Genomic DNA, 13,941 nt, shown 5'->3' with positions numbered 1-13,941 from the left:
TAATATTTCCACAGTGTTACCCTAAGTCCTACATGATTTGCACAATGGAATCGTTTTAAATATTAATTAGTGGTTTAATAATTATGATAATCATCTATATCATTTTCAACATCAATTCGAATGCGATGAAGGCAGAGGACTTCGATACGGCAATAACTTATTTTTATCTGGTCTAAAATAAAATATACCCACTGAATAGTATTTGATTAAGTTTATTTCTCAATACTTACGTATAAATACATTTCTAAAAAGTAGAAACAGGTAGTAAAAAAACCCACAACGGAATAAAGTACGTTGTATTACCACAATTACATAAATCTTGAAAATATAAATCAAGTTAGTCGAAATATGGATGAGCAAAATCCCTTTGAGTATAAGAAAATAACGAGTATCAAAAAATACGACCTATTCCTTAAAGTGATTGCTTGAAGAAAATATTATTGATATATATTACTATGAAAACACACATACTTTGTAAAATATATCGTATATTTAGACTAATATTTTTCTAAAAAACATTTATAAATTATAATAAACGTTTTAGTGTTAAAAAGTCGTATAAAGAATTATATTTTATCATCGTTTTAGAAGTAGCATCTCCGGCGGGATTATTAGTACCTTCTTGGTCGTTTTGCTTGAAAATGAAGGTCTGTGCGATTTGATATACAGTGCAATAAGTTCTAGATCTAAGTAAATGTAAATTCAGTTAAACTATATGTACATTTGACTACTTTTGTATAAATTGAAAACATTAATACGGCAGTCAAAATACTTATATTCCGTTGTTAAAATTATTTATAATAAAACTATATAAATATTAACAATAACAATCCTAACTCTATTTACGACTACATTTTGTTGTTAACTCCTGTGCGATTCTCTCTTTTCTCCTATCTTTTTCCATGAATAAAAAGGCAAAGGTTCGTAGTGTCCAGTATGCCACCTCTATGGCAGAATGTTTAATTTCCACTCAACAACTTTAAAATCTTTCCAATAGCGGACTTACAATAATAAATGTGAATTGATTCTCGATTCAATTTTATGATTTCTAATATTTTCGATTTGTTATGCTCGAGATATTGTACATCTGATCTGAAGTGACTCGGATTTCATAAATTCTGCTGACTATAACTCAAAAGATAGCCAGTTCAATTTCACATAATGGATTGGACGTCAATGTATAAGTCTGGAATTGTTATTCATTTAATCTTAACTAAGAATATGATTAGAATTTTTGGCCTCTCTTTTTCTATCCATTTCTTTTATCAAATCAACTCAGTATTCCCATGTTTGTCTTATTAGAAAATGGTGCGAGGAGAAAGAGAACTAAATTTGAGGTTACTTTCACTTTAGTCTCAGAACTATGGACGAAATAAAAAAAAAGACTAATACCTTTTTTATTTGACACATAAAACTCGAATCAATAGCTTATCGTAGACAAAGTCGCTGGCGACAGCTAGTGTACTAATAAATCGAGTCTTATACCAGTAAAGAATCGGCGGGAAAAGATAGCAAGTGAAGCGGCTGTTAAGCGGGGCTCATAACGGTACGATATTATTTTTGGGACTCAGTTCTCGTGCGAATAATGTTTCCTTGTATTTCTTTGATATTTTCTTCCCTTTGTTGACTTATTCTACGCCTACAGGGTAATATCATCCATTTCCTGCAAACTGTGTACTTTGCATTTCAGTTTTTGTTCAGCCAACAAAAGAGGTTTCAATTCGCCGATGTTTGCCAACTTTTTCCGCCTTTGTAAGTTCGGAGGTATTAGTGAAAATTTTACTTTGGAAAATTGTAGTAATATTACTAAAGTTATCAGTAATGGGTTCAGCATTCGGTATATCTTATGTGATTAAACGTGTCGTAGAATAAATTATTTAATTGCCGAAACAGTTGTACAAAATATAATATTGACATCCCGTTTTTTTTTAATGTCGTAAAGTGTCAAACGATCAAGGGGCCACCTGAATACGCCTACATAACGAAGCGACTGTTGCCTACAGATGTTCGCAATTGCAGATGCGTTGCCTACCTTTAATCGACGGAGGAGAGCACGCACAGAAAAAGGCTACATCCCCTTCCTATGCGTCTCCTCCTCCGTCAAATCCACTTGCCCTTCACATCTTTACCATATAAGATAATGGTACAGAAAGGGAACTAAAGAGGACTGTCAATTTATCTTTTAAAAACAGAGGGAATATGTTTGTTTATATGATTTTTGCCAGTGTAAACAAACGTGATGTCGTCAGATGTCATCAACTGTTCAATAGCAATTTATAAGGTTTGAATAAAGTTATTCAAGTTGACGATTAAGTACAATCTAAGCTATATATTTGTATCAATTAAAAGGTGTTCGTTTAGTGCTTAATGAGGGAAAACCTGAAAGTACAGTTCATTTAAAGGAGCACTTAATTAAACATTTTCTTTCCTCCGAGAGCCAATTGGAAACCGTAATCAGAGTCGGTAATAACAAGTTTATTATAGTAAAGTATTAAATCGAGAATTGATTATATAATAAAGTTTAATCTTAGTAACATTATAAATGCGAATGTTTAGATGGATGGATGGTTTTTTTGAAGGTATCTCCGGAACGGCTTAAGGGATCTTGATTAAATTTGGCACAGAAGTAGAACATAGGCTATTTATTAAGTTTTTTCAAATTCGATGCGGACTGAATAGCGGACGTTTAACATAAAAAAAGTAATATTTTAATGATTTGATTGACTAATTTGAAAACATTTATTGATACAAATAGGGCTGGTAGTGTGATTGAAATTAGCGTTTATTTTGGAAATACACCTTTTTAAAAACATAACAACATTAGGATTTTATTAAACTCGAAATTACTTTATTATTATTAAGAATTATCAAGCCTAGGTTACTATTTGTATTTGTCAATAAATTAATTTCCTATAAAAGGTTATTTGACATCACGTACAAAATTTATTGAAATTCCATTGATAAAGGCGTGAAAAGGGTAAATATTTTAGTACGTGAAGCACTATTAATAAAAAAAGTGCAAGAACAGTCGGAGACATTTATTTTTTATCCATTTTAGTGAAACTTGTCAAATCAATATGTAGTCTAACAACAATATCTGATATGGTGAGAGAAGCGTTGCTATCGCGGTTGGTTCTGTCCGAATATGTATAAAACCTGTTTAGACATAGAAAATGACAAAAAAGAAAAAGATGACAGTTACAGTACAAAGAGGAATTTGTGATATTTTTTGACGTTGACAGGGTTAGTGAGGTGTCATAATTTAGTTTGATTTATGCCCACCGGTTCAGATAGCCTTGTCAGTCTATACATATTGTAAGCAAATGTAATTTTTTGATTGCGCAACGATGCTTACTCATAAATTGAATGAATATTATTTATTTATAGAGTCGATGACAGTTGATACTAACCCTTGTATTTGACATCGTTTGAATTATTTATGCGGGAGCTACGCGGTACGTGTGAGCTACGGGCTACAGGCTACGGGGGAGCTAAAGGATTCCTTCTTCCAGTATTTATGCGACAAACTTATCAAATATTAACGTCATTTTCATGAACAAAGACGTTGTTAAATTGCTTCATAAATGGCTTTTTATTATTAAATTCGAAAAAGATGGCGCAAGTTACTGTCTGTAGCATCCGGGTAGATATAATAAGAGTTTTATATCTTACTAATATTATAAATGCGAATGTTTAGATGGACGGATGTTTGTTTGAAGGTATCTCCGGAACGGGTCAATGGATCTTGATGAAATTTGGCACAGAAGTAGAACATAGTCTGGAAGAACACATAGACTACTTAATACGATTTTTAATGCCTCGTGGACGTAGTCACGAGCGACAGCTAGTATATAAATAATATTATACACATATAATGTTTGTAGACTATATGTGATCCGCACTTACTCATTAGAGTCTTTTTTAACCTAACCTTTCGTAATAATCCGACTGGAATTGGATTCATCTATCTTGTTTTATGTGTAATTTTCTATGACTGTCTTACTGTCACACTCATACTCTTTTAATGTTTAATTACCTGTCTCTTATTGTGCATTTTTCACTAAATCTCACCCAAAAGACCTTTATTGATGATTGAGGACTGACGGCGAAGTGTTGTAGTTATTTTTTTTTAGTTTGCAGTATACAGTACAATTATTACACTGATATATATGTATTAATAAATAACAATGGCAATGGTATTTGAAGGTATTTTCGCAAGCCAAGTGATCGGTGTCCCCAAAGGTCATGCGACCGTCGGAATGCTCGTATATCTCTGTGATTTAGACAATATATTATAAATCCAAAGGGATTCACTTGTAGGTCAAATAAAATAAATGAACAAAGAAAAACTCGTACGTTATCCGGATTCAAGTAAATTTCTGATTGGTTTTGTTTTTGCCATATAAATTGGCCAATTTTCCCTTATTCCCTCTGATTTGTTGGCTCCTTTTATTCCGATTTGAAAAACTTTATACATCTTCTTTTTTACATTAAAACATCACAAAGACGAAATTCTTCTAGAAGTTAATTTTTACTACGATCTACCTAAAATAAGGTGAAGCTCTTTCTTAATAATAAATCTTACTAATATTATAAATGCGAATGTTTGGATGGATGGATGTTTGTTTGAAGTATCTCCGTAACGGCTCATTGGATCTTGATGAAATTTGACACATATGTAGAAACATAGTCTTGAAGAACACATAGGCTACTTATAACGTTTTTTTTAATTCCGCCCGGGCGGAGTCGCGGGCAACACCTCATTTATATATAACTAGCTTTTACTCGCGACTCCGTCCGCGCGGAATAAAAAATAGAAAACGGGGTAAAAATTATCCTATGTCCTTTTCCTGGTTCTAAGCTACCTGCCCACCAATTTTCAGTCAAATCGATTTAGCCGTTCTTGAGTTATAAATAGTGTAACTAACACGACTTTCTTTTATATATATAGATATATAAAACAGTGAATTTCCAAAGCTGTGATACGTGTACCAAATACATACTGTCGCTGCGTTTTCAATGCGAATGGGCGAGATAAATACAATTTTGTACTGTTGCTAGTGCAGTGGAAACTTACTATTATGAACCGCTCTCTATAATTCTCTCCTCATTCAAGTCTAATATAAAGTATAAAGTTTCGGTATATTCACATCCATTAGTAACAACGTATTACTTTATTAATTAATGATAATAGAAATATAGACAAAAGGATCGTTAGACCATTGTTGTGAGAACAATGTAACAAACTTTCAACCGAAATATTTTCTTTGCTCTGCGTGTGAGAAACTATTTTAAAAGTACAAAGGATTATTTTCATCGTTGTATTGTTAGTAGTTTCGCCTTTCTATAAAGTAATAAACGACTATGAACAATTATAACATGAATACTGACTTATCTTCGAAAGATGTGAAAGTTTGAAAGAATGTATGGATGGATGTTAGTTTGTAACATAAATTAAACGTGGAATACTTTTAATCCTGAAAAAATATATGGCTTTCGAGGTATAGTTTGGTTTTTGTTTTTTTACATATTCACTAGATAAGTGCGCAACAAAATAGAGATCCAAGATTTATTCTCACACGACCGAAGTCGCTGGCTATTATGTTTTAACTTTAAATGTAAATAATAGATGATTCTTTGTTTTCTTGTAATTACAAATACGCTCGTTGGTTTCAGCTTGCAATTAGACAAGTTAATGTTTTAGGTAATTAGTGAATCCAGTTTATCCCAAGACTCGTGAGTTTGTAAAGTACGAGTTAATGTAGACAGACAGAATGAGTGTATCTTTTCAAATCTTTTAGGCAATGTTTAACAGTTATCTGAGTGATTGAACAAGTAGCCACCATTTCATCTTTTATTACAAGACAGTTAAATTACTTTACGTAATGACGCGAACTTTATTTCGACGCCCCCACCGAATAACCCCGTAATAGAAAATCAAATTTTTCAGGGGAAGCAAAAAACCGTATTTCTTTAATAACTTCATCAATAATTATTGTACAAGAATCTTTTAGATACCAAAACAAAGCTAATTTTAATAGCTTCATTGTATTTAATTAAAATAATAAAATAATATAAAAAATAATTTTCATTCATGTATTTCGTGCGTATTCTGTGTTATGAAGGAAAAATTAAATTACCGGAAATAAAAAAATCTGGTTCAATAACGACTTTTTATCTCCGTAATAAATTTTAAGAAAAATTAAAAAAAAAATCACAACGTGTGATGGGACCTCTAGATGGCGAATTCGACGGAAAAGCAAGAACCCGGTAAGAGTGCATTACAGGATAATTCGATGGGGGCGTCGATTTATTCACATTTTTATAAATTACTAGCTGTCGCCCGCGACTCCGTCCACGCGCAGTTAAAAAAAAATGAAAAATAGATTTTGGCCGAGTCTCAGACCTACTGAATATGCTCACAAAATTTCATGAGAATCGGTCAAGCCGTTTCGGAGGAGTACGGGAACGAGAACTGTGACACGAGAATTTTATATATTAGATTTTTTTTTAATTTTCGTCTTTTCATAAAAATATTTATACTTATTTGCTTGGTACATTTTTATTATCCAACTTCACTGAGTTGATCTTCGAGTTGTAAACTTGGCAGGGGTTTCATTTTCTAGACTATCGCAAGTGTATATTGAACGATCAATTGCATTTTTACAGCATTATATATACGTAGTCTATCCTACTGAGTTATTCATTTCGATTCACACCGATATTGTATCATGTATCTCTCCTTCAACTCTATTGCATGTCGTTTGTAACTACATTCAGTTTTCAGACTTCAATTTCTTCATTATGATCTTCTGTAACTGAAAGCAATCAATTGATAAAAATATTAATAAAAACAAATGAAAAACTGTAATAAACAAAATGACTGAAGAAAAAACAAAACACTTATAATAACTTAAAATTAGTAAGAATAAGGAATATAGTACTTTATGTAGTTTTTGAGTCCATTTTTAATAAAAACTACGAGTAAATTGCAGATATGACTATAGCGATTGAAAATAAATCCTCCTTGTAATTAACAAGGAGTTTTTTTTAGGAAAGATCTATGTTATCAGAAAAAAAATGTTCAAACAACATTCGTTGCTGTGATTAGGGAAGTTTTTTCCATTCGATGGATAATGAAAGCCGTCTAATTAATGCTAAGGGCGGACACTTTTTTTTGTATATTTACTTGGCTCTTCTTTTGTTCTCTTTTAATGATCTCATTAGAGGCCCAAATAAATACAGATTCAGAGGATGTTACTAAATAATGACAACATAGCGTTACTAGTACATTTCACTATGATTTAGACATTCTATTTTCATTTATTTTCCATTGTTAGAGCGTCGGTGGCTCAGGGGTTGCACTTGACTTGCAATCTGCAAGTCCTGGGTTCGAATCCCGCCATGTACCAATGTGTTTTTCGATTTACATATGTACATTTATTCGACGTTTTTACGGCGAAGGAAAACATCGTGAAATGTGTCAAGTCAACCCGCACTTGGCCAGCGTGGTTGACTATGGCCTAGTCACCCCTAACTTAGGGTAGGCTCCGAGCCCCTCGGGGAGCGCCTCCGCACACTGTTTAACGACTGTCTGGCGGAGGGGCGTTTCCCCGGGGTGTGGAAGGAGGGGCGACTGGTGTTGCTGAGGAAGGAGGGTCGCCCCGTCGACTCTCCTTCCGGCCACCGGCCGCTCGTGATGCTGGATGAGGCCGGGAAGCTGCTCGAAAGGGTATTGGCTTCCCGGATCATCCAGCATCTGGAGACGGAAGGGCCGCAGCTCTCCGAGAACCAGTTCGGGTTCCGGTCTGGGCGATCCACTCTGGACGCCCTGACCGTCCTGAAAAGGTTCTCGGAGGATGCGGCCGAGAGGGGACAGGGGGCGATGGCGGTGTCACTCGACATCGCCAACGCCTTTGGCTCCCTCCCCTTCGGAGTTATAGAGGAGGCACTTCGGTACCATGAACTGCCCCTCTATCTCCGGAGGATTGTGGGACACTACCTGCGAGAGCGGGTAGTGTCCTACATGGGGAGGGGGGGAAGAGAGGAGCGGCGGATGGCCTCCGGTGTTCCTCAGGGGTCCGTCCTAGGACCCCTGCTGTGGAACATCGGTTTCGACTGGGCCATCCGCGGGGAGGTGCTGCCCCGGATGGCTGTCATTTGCTACGCAGATGACACGATGATAGCCGTCCGGGACACCACCTGGAAGAAAGTTAAGAGGAGGGCGGAAGCCGGGGCCACCCTGTTGGTCCGGAGGATCGAGGCGCTCGGACTCCGCGTGGCACTCCACAAAACCGAGGCCCTCTGCTTCAAAGGGCCGAGGTGGAGAGTGCCCGCAGGAGCGACCCTCCGGATCAACGGGGACGAGGTCGAGGTTAAGGCCCGGATCAAATATCTTGGCCTTATCCTCGATGGGGGTTGGCGGTTCGGAGATCACTTCCGGACGCTAACCCCCCGACTCGTCGGCGCGGCTTCCGCCCTCGCCAGGCTCCTCCCGAACCTGAGAGGTCCGGGCGTGCAGGCCAGACGACTGTATGCCATGGTCGTTCGCAGTATGGCCCTGTACGGCGCGCCGATATGGGCAGAAGCTCTTGACGCGTCAAACAGGGCCCTCCTCCGCAGGCCGCAGCGCATCGTTGCGGTGCGCGCATGCAGGGCCTACCGCACGGTTGGCCATGCAGCGGCCTGCGCTTTGGCCGGCACTCCCCCGTGGGAGATAGAAGCGGGTGTGCTGGCCGAAGCGTACCGGGAGCGGGTCGAGCAGAGAGCTCGGGGCGAAGCCCCGGCTCCAGAGGAGCTCGCCCGGTCCCGGGCGGAGAGAAAGCGAACGACCATAGAGCTGTGGGCTGCTGGCCTAGCGGACGCCAAATACGGCGCCCGCACCATAGAGGCCATACGCCCACGGCTCTCGGACTGGTGCGGGAGGCGCCACGGCGCAATGAATTATAGACTTTCCCAGATTTTAACAGGGCACGGCTGCTTCGGGCGGTACCTACACCGCATCAGAAGAGAAGAGACGGCGTCGTGCCACGAGTGCGGCGCTGATGAGGACACCGCGCAACACACCCTTCAGGTATGCACAGCGTGGTCCGAAGAGCGCCGCACTCTGGCAGCGACGATTGGTGATGACCTCTCACTCCCAGGTGTAATTAGCGCCATGCTGGGCAGTGAGGGGTCATGGGAGGCGGTTTCCTCCTTCTGCGAAATTACTATTTCGCAGAAGGAGGAAAGGGAGCGAGAGCGCGAGGATAATCCCCTCGCGCCCCCGCTCAGACGCAGGAGAGTGGGGAGAAGGAGGCGGGCTTTCGCCGCCGTACTTCCCCCCACAAACCACGCGTGAGAGGGTGGCCCCTTCAGGGCGATAACGCAGGCGGGGTCACGGAAGAAAGCTAAAGCGTTCCCGTGGCGCCCGCCATAATGCGTTAGAGGGCAGTCAGGTTTTAGTGGGTATTCCGGTCACCTTCTGTGGCCGGCGAGTCCCACACTCCCTACGCCATTGCACAGCCCGGCGTAGGCGTGCGTAAACGCATTTCCTGACTATAAAAAAAAAAAAAAAAAAAAAAAAAAAAAAGGCTCCGAGCCCCTCGGTGGGGACGTATAGTGAGCTGATGATGAGTCATATGTTAATATATTGTTACCTCTTTTGTTTAAAAGAAAATGACAGGTATGTCAACATTTTTTTCTATAGCTATTTTGACATTGAACACTCATTATCAACACAAAAAGAATGAATTTACAATTTTCTTTATTTGTAGTTTTTATATCCAACATAAGGCTTCTTGAAGACCTAAGCTTCTTGAGTAAGTTATCTTTATGTATCCAAACGTATTGAAATATATACTGAATAAGGTTATGGTTTATTTCAAAGCGTATAGAGATCGTTAGATTTTAGATTCATCCGCATAAAAGGGTTTGATGTGACGTCATAACGACGGCCCCTCAATGGAAAATATGATTCGAGTAAAGTCGAGTGAAAAAATGTTCTTCTACGTACGTGACTTGCTTAGGTTTAGTATTTTTTTTATATGCAAAGGTAAATCTGCTGAACACTGATAACTTAAATGTACTGTTACAAATTTTTATTTGGCAAATGGCATGAATAGGTTTTTATAATAAAAGTGAGTGGGTGATCAGCCACTCGATGTCGCTAAAAAAGCGAAGTGACCGAGTGTATAAATCTGCATCACGTAACATGTACACAATGACGGAGAGAGATTGTATCCGTCATACCTACTTCACCTTTTTTCTTTTCTTACTAAAATGGTGTGAAGGGGACGTGGATTAGGTTTGGTATACTCGTCTATTCCATACACTTTGTATAACAAGTTGTATTTTTAAAGTTTTAAATTTTTCTCCAGCGTGTAGTTATGACTTGCAAATGTTTGGAGTATCTTACAAAGCTTATGTAACTTATATAACAAGAAGCTTCCGGCACTTCTCTCTGAATATATTAAATGTGAAACGAAAAGCGGTCTCCATATTTTGCTATGTTTTATAATGTAATCCAAACCACTGCACAATATTGTATTTATATTCTGTTAAAAAAATCTATCTCGTATATATAAAAGAAAGTCGTGTTAGTTACACTATTTATAACTCAAGATCGGTCGAACTGATTTAGCTGAAAATTGATGGGGAATTAGCTTAGAACTAGGAGACGGACATAGGAACTTTTTTATCTTGTGTGCATTTTTTTTTATTCCGCGCGGACGGAGTCGCGGGTAAAAGCTAGTACTTAATAAAAAAAATTATACTCACAAAAATAAAGGGCTGTCTTAAGTCACTTCTTTTAAAAAAACATTAAAATGAAATTGAGTTTTCATTGTTCAAAGCAATATCATTCATGAAATCACATGATCGTCTCATAAAAGCTCTTTATAAAACTAAACTATATGGATTCAGTAAGAAAACATTATGCCTACGCTTAAACGTATAATATTTTTGAATACTTACTACTGAATTATAGATGAAAGACAAAATATTACAAAATGTTAGACAAAGTAAGTACCTACTTTGAAATTAGAATATTTTAGGCAAATTAGTTTTGTATCCTTCGCAATAATCGCTTTTTATTTTATTTCCCAAAGGCCTTTTTATCATAACTGTCCACATATCTGTTGCGTGATTTAAATAACTATGTTAGATTATTTTACATATTCATTATATTATGTTAGTAAAATTGACTTTATTAATAAAATTGGATTGGCCCAAATATTACGTCTCTAGGGGAGACATTCCTAATTTTAGCACATAAATAATTCCAAAACAAAATTGAAAGTGTTGAAGAATTGCAGTTTTGGTCATATTATTGAATCGGAAAATACATAGAGTCGTCATACTGTGTACTACTCTTTCAAACATGTAACAAACTTTATAATAGTAATATAGATAGAGATGTCTCTCTTTCTATATTAATATTATAAAGAGAAAAGATTTATGTTTTTGTATGTAACGTATAGACTCAAAAACTACTGAACCGATTTCAAAAAATATTTCGCCATTGGAAAGCTACATTATTATAGTAATAAATATTATATGTTATATCATAGTAATAATAAAATAAATAAATAAATAATAATAAAAAATATTATATCATAGGAATAAACATAGGCTGTTTTTATTGATAGAATAACATTTAATTTAAATTCATAAAAAGCTATAACAAAGCTATAATCAGCTCTATTTGAATTCTTTTCCTTACCTATATTACCTTTTACACAATACTTCACAATACGGTCTTCCCAGCTTTATTATTCATAATCGTTTTCCTTGGTTTCTTTGTTTAACCTACATTCGAATAAAAGTACAAAATAAACTTTCACTCCACATTATACCTTTATAGGATAAACTAGCTGTCCACCGTTACTCCGCCTGCGAGGGATTAAGAAAAAAACTTAATTAGTAGCCTGTGTGTTCTTTAAGACTATTTTCTATATCTGTGCCAAATTTCATCCAAATCCGTGGGGCCGTTCTGGAGATACCTTCTAACAAACATCTATACATCAATTCGCAATTGTAATATTAGTAAGATTTGATAAGGCTTAAATCTTGGAAAAGGAAATAAGAACTTCAATTACTCCCGTTTCTCTTTTTTCTCTTCTCTTTTCTCATCAATAAAGTGATTTTTTTTTTTGCTTAATTACATTTTTTTTTACTAACATATAGTTTTAAACGCAAACTATTAGGGAGGAAAAAAGCAAGTTCCAAAATATATTGTAAAAATTGAAATCTTTAGGCTTTACGAAAATTGTTGAAAATACAGTTGTGGGTATTGTTAAAGAAATTGCCCCCAGCGGTCGAGTGCTATTAGCCGCTATTCCAGTACTTTCGTGTTGCGCTGCACAGATGATTTGAAATTCGGGAATTTCGTGAAATGGGCCACAACTTCCAAACAATACAACTGTAACTTAAGTTATGGCCATGAAGTAGTAGAGCGTTTTGAAAATATCCAATGTTGAGTACAAGATCGTTTATGTAAAAAAACATCGAAATACTGTTAAAATTATTAGAGTAAATTTTCACTGTTGAAACTTCTTTATAAAAACGAATTGTCATTTGTCTCGTCGTCTTTTTAAAACACAGACTATATGTTTAACAACAGTGGATATAAAAGGTTAGTGTGTAATGTAAAAACATCGTTAGATTCAGAACTGGATGAAAAACAAAATAACGTTTCAGTATTTTCTCGTATACTTTATTGATTTATTTCAATTAAGTTAAACCATTTTTTGTGCACTCCCTCTTCTGTTTATTTAATGTAGGCGATATCTCCAAATGCGGTCTATGGTCAGTTGTCGTTTCGCTGTTTTGGAGAATTTAGGAGGTCGCTTTTCTCATTAACTTATAAAGGAACGGCTAAAACACTCACGTATATATATCCGGTGTCGGCACCGACTAGTTTCTAGCCCATCGGGGGCCCTTCATCAGGGTGAGTGGGACTGGTATTATTTCGCGGACGCGGCTCGTCGCTCACTGAGCCGTTCCTACCTATATATAAGTTAATGAAAATGTCTCACGAAAGTTTGAATAATTTAGTCGCTTTTCTCGTTTGCCGTCTTTTATTTGTTATAAATATGTCAACGTTAAAATACGTTATGTCATCTGATAATATTTTTTTTTCTATTGAAGTACTGATACAGTATCGATTTTCAATTTTTAGGCTGACAGTAGATATGTAACGTTTGTGTTGAACATTACAGTATACATAAGATTCTACTATAGTCGTAAAATAAACTATTGTGTTCATGTAGACGATATCGTATAGGGAACTGTTGCCAAGTTTTGTAGATCTTTTTCTATGATCGTATGAAATGGATTCATATAATATATACGACAAACTATAGTTACTTTAGGCCCTTCGTACACAAAACGTTGAATCATCGTCGTCAGTTAAAACTGAAGGTGTGTAGCGGGCGTTAAAAGATTCCTAAGATTGTTCTTTCATTTTACCAGATTTTAATTTAATGATTACCTTGTATTTGCATTTCAATTATTGTTTTCTTTTCAAAATAAATAATATTAAAAGAATAAATAATATACAATTTACTTGTTTTTTTTTGTCAACCGTGACAGATTTTATACGTTGTTATGGTGAAATGTACAAACGCGTAGAATCTGTTTCTTACAATGTTTGTGGTTTTGCGGCACTTTAACATTGAGGTTAGTACGATCCTGTTTACACAAACACGTACGGACAGGATTTAGCTAATTGATGTGTAGGGTCCTTCGTAGCTAAATAAATTGCAGACTCTATCTACTTTACTTAAGTATATACCTATTTCACTCTACATTTATATATCTTTGAAGCGCCAACAACCTTATATCAAAGTACAGACAATCAAAAAAGCGGTCGTGGGTTCAAATCCCAGCATTCGGCTATTGTTGAGAGATGACGAACCCTTACACATAAACTTGCCAGTTTTTTAAAGTAATGTATAATGA

This window comes from Papilio machaon, chromosome 20 (assembly GCF_912999745.1).
Source record: "Papilio machaon chromosome 20, ilPapMach1.1, whole genome shotgun sequence".
Lineage (NCBI taxonomy): Eukaryota > Metazoa > Arthropoda > Insecta > Lepidoptera > Papilionidae > Papilio > Papilio machaon.
Note: the sequence above shows the minus strand (reverse complement) of the source record.